Genomic DNA, 14,062 nt, shown 5'->3' with positions numbered 1-14,062 from the left:
TACAAAGAAGCAATTATTTGAAAATTATAACTTGGGAAGTAATTGTTCCATTAAATTTTCTACTTTAAGAGTACATTTTTTTTAGTCTTTAAAAGATAACTTGCAGCTGACTAGTCAAATAATAATTTAATATTTGAGGTCTATTGTGAGAAAAGAACTCTTGCTTCTCTGATAAAAAATAATATTTTTAAAAAAACATATTTTGATTTTATTATGTTTGAAATAAAGTATGGTTTAATGATTACTGGTTCTACAGTGTATTTCTGTAATGTTTTTGCTTGCCATAAGTTTTTCCTGCTTTTTCCAAATGTAATGTATTTTTATTATTTTTTGTGATTTGGAACTTCTGTGTCAAGTTTACATTCTTGTTTTTATTTCTTCCTTTCCTGTACTGTGTTTAGAAGCACTGTTCTTAATTTAGAAACAATTATTAAACTTTGTAATCTAAATTTTTGTATTAAAGTTTATTGTACAGCACATGATTGTTACATGATTATTTTCCAAACATTCATCCCTTTTAATATCATTTGCATATATTCCTTGTTAATGACTTATTTTTCAGTAACTATTTATCAACTTTTAATCACGTGTAATTTGCCTACAAAACTGCTACCATTGGAGTGTAAATGTTTATGCATCTTGAATCCACCACAACATTCAAGACTCAGAATATTTCCATCACATTAAAAATTGATTGGCAACCCAGGCACAGATTCTTTAATGTCAACTTGTTTGTATCAGACATTCTGTGTTTTCTGAGACAGTCTATGTTTCTTACTTCTATCAGTAGTTACTACTTTTTATTGCTTTATAGTGTTCTAATGTATTGGTATACCAAATTATGTTTATACATATACTTACGATGAATTCTGGGGACATTGCCAGTTTTCACTTTTGTGAGTAAGGGTATTCTGAATATTAATTCAGATTTCATTGTGTAGACATGTTTTATTTTTATTTTTTTAAATATTTTTTCTATATTGATTATAGAGAGAAAGGAAGAGAGAGGGAGAGAGAGAGATAAAACATTGATGAGAGAGAACATCAAGTGGCCACCTTTTCATGCTCCCTACTGGGGATTTGCCTCACAACCTGAGCATGTGCCCTGACCGGGAATTGAACTGGCAACCTCTTGGTGCACGGGTCGACACTCAACCACTGAGCCACACGGGCAGGGCAAGTATGAACATATTTTAATATCTCCTGTGTTTAGATCTTATTATAGATGTTTAACTGTTAAACTGCCAAACTGTTTCACAAAAAAGTTGGACATTGTCACATTCCTACTATCTGCCGAAAATAGTTCTAGTTTCTTTATCTCTTGGCAAACATTTGATAGTACCAGTGATTTTATTTAGTGATTTTAATGTGAAGATAGTGGTATGTCTAATGAGCTAGAGAGAACATATTTCATGTGCTAATAGGCCGTTTTATGTTTTTTTGTTGAAGTATATAGTCAAGCTTTTAGACAATTTTTAATTGGACATTTGTTTTATTACTAATTTGGAAGACTTTGTATGCATTCTGATTATAGGTATTTTGCAATAGATATACATTGAAGATGTCTCTACCTTTTTTTTTTTTTTTTTTTTTCTTTGCAAATTCAAGTAACAAAGACTTAAAAATTGTGACTACCTTTGAAACTAGTCAATGAGGCAAATCCTAAATTGTCTGGAACACTGTTAGTCAAAGTTTGAACTTTGCGAGCACTGTCAGTGAGAGCTGAAAAATAATATGTTATTTAAAAACAGAGGAAGGGATCATTTTATGGAGTGATAGGGACTTGAACAATACTATTGTCTTTGATGACATGAAAAGGAATACATGCACTTACTACACTGATTTATTTACCCAAGAAGATTCCTAAGTCAAATGTTGAAGGTGTGATTTGATTTAGACTTGCTTCTTATAGTAAAATGTGAAAGCAGAGAGAAATTGCGGAAAATACTTTTAAAAAATTAACCTGGAATATGTGATTGTGAAAATGTTGAGTCTCTCCAATAGGCAAAAGATGCTAACATTAAAAAATTGCTTGAGTGAAGTTCAAACCTAGGGCATCGTCAAGAGAAAGAGATCTAAATTTATGCCTACAGTGTTACCATACAACATTTTGTTCATTTCCGAGAAACATCAAATATTTTCCTTCTGAATAACATTTAGTTGCAAAAAAGACATTAAAAACGATTACGGATGTGTCTCAATGAGCTCTTAATCAAATAATAGAGCCTATAATATGATTAATAGTGTTGTACTTCAGCCCACAAGGCAGCCCAAGGTAAAGAAGGGCCTATCTGAAAGATACCTGTGGATATATCTTTTATTATTAAAGTAAACTCCAATGTCTTTTACAGGTGTTCAGTGAAGTTTTTGTAGGCATTCTACTATAAATGAATTGTTGTTTATTTAGTGTGAAAGTGATAGAGGCAGTATAAAATTAAAAGAGGCCATTGCGATCCAGAAATATTCCTGATTGAAAGAAGCCTGAGAAAATGACAAAAAAAGAAGAAAGATGATTTCTAAAGCAGAGGAGCCCAGAGTAAAGAGTAGAGTAAAGGGTACAAGAAAATAATTCCCAGGCCATGTGATGTAATCAGGGAACTTCTTACACATGCCTAGTAGGATTTCAGACTTGCTATAGAGATCCATCACTCCTTTGTTCATTCAATTTTTTCAGCTATTTTAAAGGAATGTCTATGTTGGTCATCTTAGGCCTCTACTAATATTGCAGTTTGAATGTGAGGGCAGGAAGATAACCCACATTTTTGGTTTCTCAATCCGCTGATTGAGAGCAACTGTATATGAGGAGCATAAGAACTATACCTAAAGAAACCTATTCACACCTGAATCTGATTTATGTGTTGGCATTCTAAATTTTGAGCTGGTGCTTTAATTGAGTATGGTGTTTAGAGTCATGGAGAAAGTGTTTTATTTGTGTGGGGTGGGGTATGTAAATCACTGGAGACTAAGCTGTGGTTGGCAGCTCGGCCTCTCCTGAGTACCTCCAACCCTGCACACGTAGCATCCATCTGCAGATTGCTTTGTAGCTCATGCTGGGTGGCCCTGAGCAGAACACAAGCAATGGCTGACCTCGGTCTCTACCTCCTGAGTGACCCCCGAGCCAGTGCACCCCACGGACAGCTTCAGACTACAGTGAAGCACCACCCAGACAAAAAAAAAAAATATCATTGGAAGCTAGAAGACAGACTATAGTAATCAGTCTCTAAATTCCCAGTGGCCTCTCTCTGTCTCCTGTTACTCTTAAAAATAATAACAATAATAATGCTTTCTCTTTGATTGCAAATTGGACCTAGTGACTCATTTATAATAAAGAATTAGGCAAAATAATGAAATACCATTCTTCTCTCTCCCGCTTATTCTCACTGTCTCCTCATTACTTTGTGGTAGATAGTTCCACTATAAAAAAAATAAATAAAAACATATCAAGAAACTGAAGTTTCCACCTAACAACCAGCGACCGGCTAAAATATAGGACCTGCTAAAAGCCACCATCTTGGAAGGATATTCTGCATCAATTAACTTTGATTTGACAGCTCACCTGGTTGATAACTTCTTTGCAGCCTTTCAAGAGACCCTGATTCAAAGGCATCCAACTAAACAGCATCCAGATTTCTGATTCACAGAAATTCTAACATAATAAATATTTTGTGTTTTAAGTCACTGAGATTAGGGGAAGTTTATTATATAGAAGTAGATAGCTAATACAACTAAAATCATATAGTATACTTTCCCAACTTTGTTATAAACAAACCAAAAAAAAGTCATTTCCATATAAATTTTAAAATCTGCTATGAATTTTAAAAAATGCTGGAATTTTTATTGTTTGAGTTGAAGTAGGTCAATTTGGCAAGATTTGACATCTAAACAGTATTTGAATCATTCACTAGTGATATTTTGCTATCTCTTCAGCAACGTTTTATAAGATATCAATGTAGAAGCCTTGTATAATTAGATTCAATTTATTTTTAAAATTTTGGTGCAACTGCCAAAGCAAATATTTTATTTACATATTCTAGTTATCTACTATTAGTGTATAGAAATATTTTTTACATTAATCTTGGCTTCACTAAATTTATTTTCTAATTTTGGTATTTTTTTAGTAGATTCCTTAGGGTTATCTACATAAAGAATTATATTATCAACAAAAAAAGTACAGTTTTACATTTTTTATTTTCTTAATCATTTAGGTAGGATTTACCAATACTGATAACGTTTTCAAAATCTCACCTTTGAAAATTTATATTTTTCTCATCTCTCTCTCTCTTTTTGAGGCTATGTTTATGGATTTGAGAGAGAGGAGGAGAGAAACATTGGTGTGAGAGTGAAACATTGATCAGCTGCCTCCTGTATGCCCCATGACTGCAAGCTAGATATGTACCCTGACAGGGAATAGAACTTGCAACATTTTGGTGTGCCGGATGACTCTCCAACCAAATAAGCACCCCAGCCAGGGCTCTTGTCTCTTTTGTTATAATTGATTTTTACTCTTATCTTTATTATTATCCTATATTTATTTTGCTTTTTTGTTGCTTTCCTTTTTCTAGGTTTCAAAGTTACTGATTTGAGATTATTTTATTGCTTAATATAAGCATTTAAATTGAAAAAATTTCCCATAGGCACTATTTTAACCATTCCACAAATTAAAATATTTTGTGTATGGTATCTTTTAGTTAAAATAAAAATTCCTTTTAGTATTCCTTCTATTATCTTTCTAACTCATGGGTTATTTGGAAGTTTTTGTTTAATTTCCAAATACTTGTGGATGTCCAATTATCTTGCTGTCATTGATTACATGTTTATTTATTTATTTTTTATTTTATAACAAAAATTTTTATTTTTATTTTTTAATTTATTTTTTAATTAATTAATTTATTTTTGTTACAGATATTTCTCCTTTTCCCCCCACTGATATCCCCCCCTCCACCGTGTCCCCAGTTTGTTGTCCATGTCCATTGTTCAGGCAAACACGCATATAAGTTCTGTGGTTTATCCCTCCCCCCATCTCCTTTTCTGGGGATTGTCAGTCTGTACCCCACTTCCACGTCTCTGGGACTACCTCATTCCTCAGACTGTTATGTTCATTATATTCCACAAATAAGTGAGAGCACATGATACTTGTCTTTCTCTGTTTGGCTAGTTTCACTTAGAATAATACTTTCCAGGTCCCTCCATGTCGTCTCAAAGGATAAGAGATCTTTTTTTCTTACAGTTGCATAGTACTCCATTATGTATATGTACCACACTTTTTTATCCATTCGTCTACTGATGGACACTGGGGCTGTTTCTAGATCTTAGTTATTGTAAATAGTGCTGCTATGAACATGGGGGTACATATATTCTTTCTGACTGGTGTTTCAGGCTTCTTAGGGTATATTTCTAGAAGTGAGATCACTGGGTCAAATGGAAGTTCAATTTTTTGAGGTAATACCATATTGTTTTCCATAGTGGCTACACCAGTCTACATTCCCACTAGCAGTGTACTAGAGTCCCCTTTTCTCCACACCCTCGCCAACACTTGTTGTTTGATGATTTGGTGCTGGCAGCCATTCTGACAGGTGTGAGGTGATACCTCATTGTTGTTTTTACTTGCATCTCTCTGATGATTGATTATACATTTAATGTTGTTGTTTCGAGAAAACATATACATACTTTGCAAACAAAAATATTATACAATATTTCAGTATTATAAATTTACCACTGCTTTTTAAAAAATGGTTCAGATGTATGAACTTTATGAATAAACTATGTGCAGTATGAAAGAATAAAAATTCTACAGTCATTAGTTAGAATGTGCCAAAAGTATCAATTAAGTCAGTATGGTTGATATGGTTGTTCAAATCCTCTTAGCATTTACTGATTTTTGTCTAGTTCTTGTATGAAATAATAAAAAAGGAGATGTCACCATTTATACTCTGATTGGGAAACTTTCTATTCCTTTAAATCTCTCAATTTTTGTTCTATGTGTTTTGCAACTGTATTATTGATTATATACTTATTTGTGATATGTCTTGCTCAAGAATTGTTGATGTTATCACTATGTATAATGATACTATTGATTATTTAATACTTTTGATATAACTACCTCAAATATTTTTTGTTCAATGGTCAGGTCATATTTCCATTTAGTTTCAACCTATTGGTATCCTCATATTTATAGTGGCTTTATTCTATACAACAGAGTTTGGTCATGCTTTCTTATTCATTTTAATAATTCTCCACTTTATTAGAGTGTTCAAGTCACTAGCACATTATATACTGTCTATGAGATTAAATTTTAATTCTAGCATTTTGTTGTGTTCTCTGAGTCCTCTTTTGTCTCCTCTGTTTTTGTACCCTTTCTTAGGCTTCTTTTAGATTGTTTGTATGGTTTTAGAATTTGTGTTTAAGTCTATACTTGTTTATTTGCTAGATTGAATTCCATTAGATTTTAATGGCTGCTTTGGGTATTAAAATACAGGGTTTGGCGAATATAGGTTTACAAACTCTATGCAAATCACAGTTTATTCTTGTATTATTTATTAATTATTGTATTATTTTCTATATGAACAACTGTAAACTTACTTTTGTGAAACCCTGTACATATTCCTAAATTTTTCCAGTCTACTTACAGTAAGTAAATATAACCATACAACAGCACAGATAAATATACTTTACTATATGGCATTTTTCCAACAGATTAATGCAGCTTTCATAATTTTTTTTCCAAATAGATTTCTCTCCCCCTCTTTCCTTTCGCTCTCTTTAATTAAGGTGACATTTATGCATCTAGCTTCATGTATCTAATGTTTTATATATTTATTTCTAAGAAAATTTATTTCAGATTTAATTTATAATTCAACCATTTTTCTTTTTGTTTATTTTGCAATTTTCCTTTCTCTGATGAAAGTTATATATTTTCATTTATAATGAGAAAGATATGCTTTAGTTAACTGAGCATATGTACTATATCATTTTAATATCCTTTTCTAAAATTTTGACCTTTGGGTTATTTTATGTTTAGTTTCTGCTGATTGCCATTTCCCCTGAAAATGAGTCACAATTTCTCGGGTCTTTATGTTCCTGTAATTTTGCACTTTATCCTCTACATTGTGAACATTATGAAATGGCACCTCTGTATTTTATGTCCCATAATGAATGATAGTAGGTTTGGTTTTGCAGTCAGTACACCTGGAAAGATCCAAATACAATCTTAATCTTTTTGCAGGTATAGCATAGCAGGTACCAGTGCAGTTCTTTTTCTTTTCCTGTTTCTCTCTTGAGCTATGCTGTTTGCATCCTGCCCTCAAATGCATTGTTCACACAACACCCAGAAACTTGCCAAGAGAACTGATAAATGGTGCCGAGGCTCCCCTTCTCAGACACTCTCTATGGGGGATCCCCTCATTTCCCAGGAGCTGTTGTCACTCCAGGCTCTGTTAGTCTCTGGAGAGAAAACCTGCACATTTTTGTTGATATTTTGGTCACACTATCCTAGCTATATTGCAGCCTGCTCTTAGGTCACTGTCTCAAAGACAGGGGATTTACTGCATGTCAGTCATTCTGCCCAAGTCTGTCCCCTCTCCAAAATCTGTTTTATTCACTTGCCCAGCTTTCAAGTAGTAAGATGATTGCTTTAGTATTCGGTTAAGAGTTTATAATTGTCTTATGAGGAAAAAATATCTTCTGGTAAATTATTCTACCCAACTCTAGAAATGACGGGGCGGAGGTGCCGCAGGGTTGCAGGTGTGTGTTTCTGTCCCAGGGGATGCAGTGGCTCCCTAGATGAGAGAGAGGAAGGGGGAGGAAGAGAGAGATAGAAACATTGGTGAGGTTTGATTCCTAAATGGCGATGGAGTGAATTGAATCTACACAGACCGTCTCCCAGAACCAAACTGGAATTACAACTGAAACACAGATAAATCAAAGGAAAAAAGCAACAGAAAAGCAGCTTGCAAGGATCATAAAACCAGGGACACTGACTTGATCCTGGTAGGACTGCAGAGGCAGAAGAGGAGGGCTGCGAGCCCACAGATAGCAGTGCCTTAGCTGTGACCAGCGCCCTCAGGTTAAACTCCCAAGTAGCTCCAGAGCACAGAGCCGGGACAGATGCTAAAATACCCACAGCCACTCATCTTGGCCTCCAGCAGAGGGAGGGCAGACTAGACTGGAACTGTGTGGGGACACTTGGGATATGGAGGGGGCTCAGAGTTTTTGCTGAATTGCAGCCACACAGGATGGTAGCCATCTTGCTCCTTCCCAGGGCTCTGGGGAGATGCAGCGGCCCCTCCTTCGGAGACTCAACCCCACCCTGTGGGCCATTGAAATGCAAATTGAGGCTTACTAACAACAAGCATCTGCCCCACCCCTGGTAAATCCCCATATGCTGAGCAACTCAGGGAGTTTTTCATTCAACTGAGAAGCCAAGGCTCTTCAAGTAACCCCTACTGATAGACTCCAGGCAAAAAGCTGGAGAATAACTGTACCATTCCTGGGCTAGCAACTCTAACTAGGAAAGTAAGACTTGACAGTTGTGTTTAATGTGGGTACTCCCTTGCTCATCCAAAGCCAGGAGAGGGAGCCACAAACAGCGGAACACCAACAACCACAGGGAAAATTTGGCAGGCTCCAAAGCCCACTCTGACAGCCAAAATGGTGAGACACAGAAACAAAAGCCAAATGAAAGTGCAGGAGACCTCTACCGAAGATGAGATAAATGTGGAACAGTTAGGCAAGTTAACAGAGCTAGAATTCAGAGCCATGATCTTGAGGAAGCTCCACAGTAAAGACATAGAGATGTTGGAAATTAACAACCACCAAGAAGAAATCGAGAATGCCATATCAGACCTAAAGAACACATTGCATGGTCTAAACAGCAGTGTAGAGGAAGCTGAGGACTGAATCAGTGAATTAGATGACAGGGTAGGAAAAATCAACCAATCAGAAATTCAAAAGGAAAAAACGATTAAAAAACAGGAACACAGCTTAAGGGAACTGTGGGACAACTGGAAACGTAATAATATTGCATCATAGGAGTCCCCGAAGAAGAAGAAAATGAGCAAGGGTTAAAGAATATATTCAAAGAAATAGTGACAGAAAACTTCCGTAATTGGTGAAGGAAGAAGGCATTCAAGTTTGAGAAGATCAGAGAGCCCCAAGGAAAAAGAACCCAAACAAGCCCACACCAAGACACATAGTAATTAAAATGCCAAAAATTAAAGACAAAGAGAGAATCCTAAAAGCAGCAAGAGATAAGCAACAGGTTGCCTACAAAGGAACCCCCATAAGGCTATCAGCTGACTTCTCACAAGAAACACTACAGGCCAGAAGGGAATGGCATGAAGTAATCAAAGCCATGAAAAACAAGGATCTGAATCCAAGGCAAGTCTACCCCACAAGGCTGTCATTCAAAATAGAAGGTTGAATAAAGAGCTTCCCAGACAAAAAAAAAAAAAAAAAAAAAAAAAGGCTAAGAGAATACATTAGCACCAAACCAGCACTGCAAGAAATGTTAAAAGGACTGCTATAATTAGTACAAGAAATGGGAAGAAAAATATAACCACACTAAACAAAAATGGCAATAAATAAGTACATATCAATAATCACCTTAAATGTAAATGGACTGAATAATCTGATAAAAAGACACAGAGTAGCTGATTGGATAAGAAAGCATGACTCATCTATATGTTGTTTACAAGAGACCCACCTCACAACAAAAGACTCACATAGGTTGAAAGTGAAGGGATGAGAAAAAATCTTCTAAGCAAACGAAAAGCAAAAAAAAAAGCTGGGTAGCAATACTCATACCTAATAAAATAGATTTTAAAATGAAGGCCATAACTAGAGACAAAGAAGGCCACTACATAATATTGAAAGGATCTATCCAACAGGAAGATATAACCTTGGTAAACATATACGCACCCAGTATAGGAGCACCAAAATATATTAAAAATATTCTGGAGGACTTCAAAGAAGAAATCAACAGGAATACAATCATACCAGGAGACTTCAACACCCAGTTGACAACACTGGATAGATCCTCTAGACAAAAAAATTAGCAGGGAAACAGAGATTATAAATGAAGCAATAGACCAAATAGATTTAATATATATCCACAAAGAATTATACCCCAAAACTACAGAACTCACATTCTTCTAAAGTTCACATGGGACATTCTCAAAGATAGACCACATGTTAGGAGACAAACTAAATCTCTACTAGTTCAAGAAGATTGAAATTATATCAAGCATCTTCTCAGATCAGAATGGCATGAAACTAGAAATTGATTGAAACAAAAACATGCAAAGACATTTGAACACATTGAAGCTAAATAGCATGTTATTAAACAATGAATGGGTTACCATGGAGATCAAGGAAGAAATTAAAAACTTCTTGGAAACCAATGAAAATGAACACACAACACAAAATCTATGGGATGCAACAAAAGCAGTTCTGAGAAGGAAGTTCATAGCACTACAGGCCTACCACAAAAAACAAGAAAAAAATTTAATTGACTGTCTAACTTCAGAACATAAAGAATTAGAAAGTAAAGAAAAAGAAAACCCCAGAGCAAGTAGAAGGAAGGAAATAGTAAAGATCAGAGCAAAGATAAATGACATAAAGACCAAAAAAACAATTCAAAGGATCAATGGAACAAAGAGCTGGTTTTTTGAAAAGATAAAAAGATTGATGTACCCTTAGCTAGACTCACCAAGAAACAAAGAGCGAGAACCCAAATACACAAAATCAGAAATGAAAGAGGAGAAGTAAAAACTGACACCACAGAAATACAAAAGATCGTTAACAGTTACTATGAACAACTGTATGGCAACAAATTTGACAATTTAAGGGAAATGGACAAATTTCTAGAAACTCACAGTCTCCCAAAACTGGACTGGGAACAGATAGAAAACTTGAACAGACCAATAACAACTAAGAAAATTGATGAGGTAATCAAGACTTTCCCAGCAATCAAAACCCTAGGTCCGGATGGCTTCATGGAAGAATTTTACCAAACATTCAAAAAAGAACTAACACCCATTCTCCTCAAACTATTTCAAAAAATTCAAGAAGAAGGAAGACTTTCAAACTCGTTTTATAAGGCCAGAATAATCATAATTTCAAAATCAGAAAAAGACACTACAAAGAAAGAAAACTACAGGCCAATATCCCCGATGAACAAAGACACCAAAATCCTGAACAAAATACTAGCAAATCGAATTCAGCAATACATCAAAAAATTATTCACCATGACCAAGTGGGATTCATCCCAGGATGCAAGGCTGGTACAGTATTTGTAAATCAAAAAATGTGATACACCACATAAAGAAAATGAAGAATAAAAACCACATGATCATATCAATAGACGCTGAGAAAACATTTGACAAAATCAAGCATCCATTTCTGATAAAAGCACTCAGCAATCTGGGAATAGAAGGATCATATCTCGACATAATAAAGGCCATATATAAAAGACCTACAGCCAACATCATACTTAATGGGCAGAAACTAAAAACATTTCCCTTAAGAACAGGAACAAGACAAGGTTGCCCACTTTTGCCACTCTTATTTAACATAGTACTGGAAGTCTTAGCCACAGCAATCAGACATGAAGAAAAAATAAAAGGTATCCAAATTGGAATGGAGGGAGTGAAACTGTCATTATTTGCAGATGACATGATATTATACATAGAAAACCCTAAAGACTCCATCAAAAATCTACTAGACTTAATAAATGATTTGGCAAAGTAGCAGGATACAAAATAACGTCAAAAAATCCACGGCATTTTTATACACCAATGATGAACTCACAGAAAGAGAAACTAAAAAACAATTCCATTTACCATCATGGCAAAAAAATTAAGATACCTAGAAATAAACTTAACCAAAGAAAAAAAGGACCTATTTGCAGAAAACTACAGGTCATTGAAAAAAGAAATAGAGGAAGATATAAAAAAGTGGAAGCACATACCTTGTTCATGGATTGGAAGAATTAACATCAATAAAATGTCCATATTACCCTAAGCAATCTATAGATTCAATTTATCCCCATCAAAATAGCCACGACATATTTCACAGAATTAGAACAAATACTTCAAAAGTTCATATGGAACCAAAAAAGACCCAGAATAGCCAGAGCAATCTTGAAAAAGAAGGACAAAGTAGGTAGGATCACAATACCAGATATGAGGTTATACTATAAAGCCACTGTAATCAAAACAGCCTGGTACTGGCACAAGAACAGGGATATAGACCAGTGGAACAGAACAGAGAACCTAAAAATAGACCCAAGGCAATGTGCTCAATTAATATTTGACAAAGGTAGCAAGAGCATATAATGGAGTAAAGACAGCCTCTTTAATAAATGGTGTTGGGAAAGTTGGACAGTTACTTTAAAAAAAAAAATGAAGCTAGATCACCAACTTACACCATACACAAAAGTAAACTCAAAATGATAAAAGACCTAAATGTGACCCTTGAATCCATAAAAATTCTAGAAGAAAATGTAAGCAAGAAAATTTCAGTCATTATATGCAGCAGAATTTTCACTGATACATTACCTAAGACAACAGAAACAAAGGAAAAAATGAACACATGGAACTATATCAAACTGAAGGGCTTCTGCACAGCAAAAGAAACAACCATCAAAATGGAAATGCTACCCACTGTATGGGAGAACATCATTGCCAATGATACATCAGATAAGGGTTAATCTCCAAAATATATAGAGAACTCATACAACTCAACAACTCAACAAAAAGGAAGATAAAGAGTTCAATTAACAAATGGGCAGAGGAGCTGAATAGACACCTCTCCAAATAGGACATACAAATGGCCAAGAGACATATGAAGAAATGCTCAATGTCACTAATCATCAGAGAGATGCAAATTAAAACAACAATTAGGTATCACCTCACACCTGTCAGTACGGCCACCAGCAACAAATCATCAAACAACAAGTGTTGGCGAGGGTGTGGAGAAAAGGGGACTCTAGTACACTGCTGGTGGGAATGCAGACTGGTGCAGCCACTATAGAAAGCAATATGGTGTTACCTCAAAAAATTAAAAATTGAACTTCCATTTGACCCAATGATCACACTTCTAGGAATATACCCTAAGAAGCCTGAAACACCAGTCAGAAAGAATAAATGTACCCCCATGTTCGTAGTATCACTATTTACAAGAGCTAAGATCTGGAAACAGCCCAAGTGTCCATCAGTAGACGAATGGATAAAAAAACGGTGGTACATATACCAATGGAATACTATGCAGCTGTAAGAAAGAAAGATCTCTTATCCTATGAAACGACATGGAGGGACCTGGAAAGTATTATTCTAAGTGAAACAAGCCAAGCAGAGAAAGAGAAATACCAGATGATCTCACTTATTTATGGAATATAATGAAGATAACAGTCTGAGGAATAGGGTAGACCCACAAGCATGGAAGTAGGGTACAGACTGACAACCCTCAGAAGAGGGAGCAGTGGGGGGAGGGAAGAGATAAACCACAGACCTTATATGCATGTATGCATGACCAATGGACAGGGACAACAAAGCCAGGGACAGGGTGGGGGGGATGGGGAGGAGGGTGTAATGGGGTAAAAAAGGAGAAACATCTGTAACAAAAATAAAATTAAAAATAAAATTAAAATTAAAAAAAAAAAGTACCTGTCTTACAGTGTCCTCTCTAATTCTCTTGGAATGTGGATTTGAGTACTGAAGTTTAGCAGCCTGATTACAGTGTGACAAACCATTGAAGATGGAAGTTGTGCTTTAAGATGATACAGAAAAACAGGAGGACCCTACATCTTTAATTACCGTGGAGCTGACAAGTGAACATTAAAATACTCAACTTGCAGTTTTAAAATTTTAGAAATATGTTTGCATTAGGTTTAAGTATTTTTTATGTGTATATCAACCACATTTGAAAGACAAAATATATTTAAAAAGCAGGTGTCCTCCCCTCAAGTATTGGTCTCAGATATTCATTACAAATCTTTCATTTTATTAAAAATGACCATATAACTATGTTTGAAATTACAAATAACAAATTTTGTAACAATGGATTT

This window comes from Molossus molossus, unplaced genomic scaffold (genome assembly GCF_014108415.1).
Source record: "Molossus molossus isolate mMolMol1 unplaced genomic scaffold, mMolMol1.p scaffold_m16_p_9, whole genome shotgun sequence".
In the NCBI taxonomy this organism is placed as follows: Eukaryota; Metazoa; Chordata; class Mammalia; order Chiroptera; family Molossidae; genus Molossus; species Molossus molossus.
The sequence above is the reverse complement of the archived record's forward strand: the minus strand, read 5'-3'. Positions refer to the sequence as shown.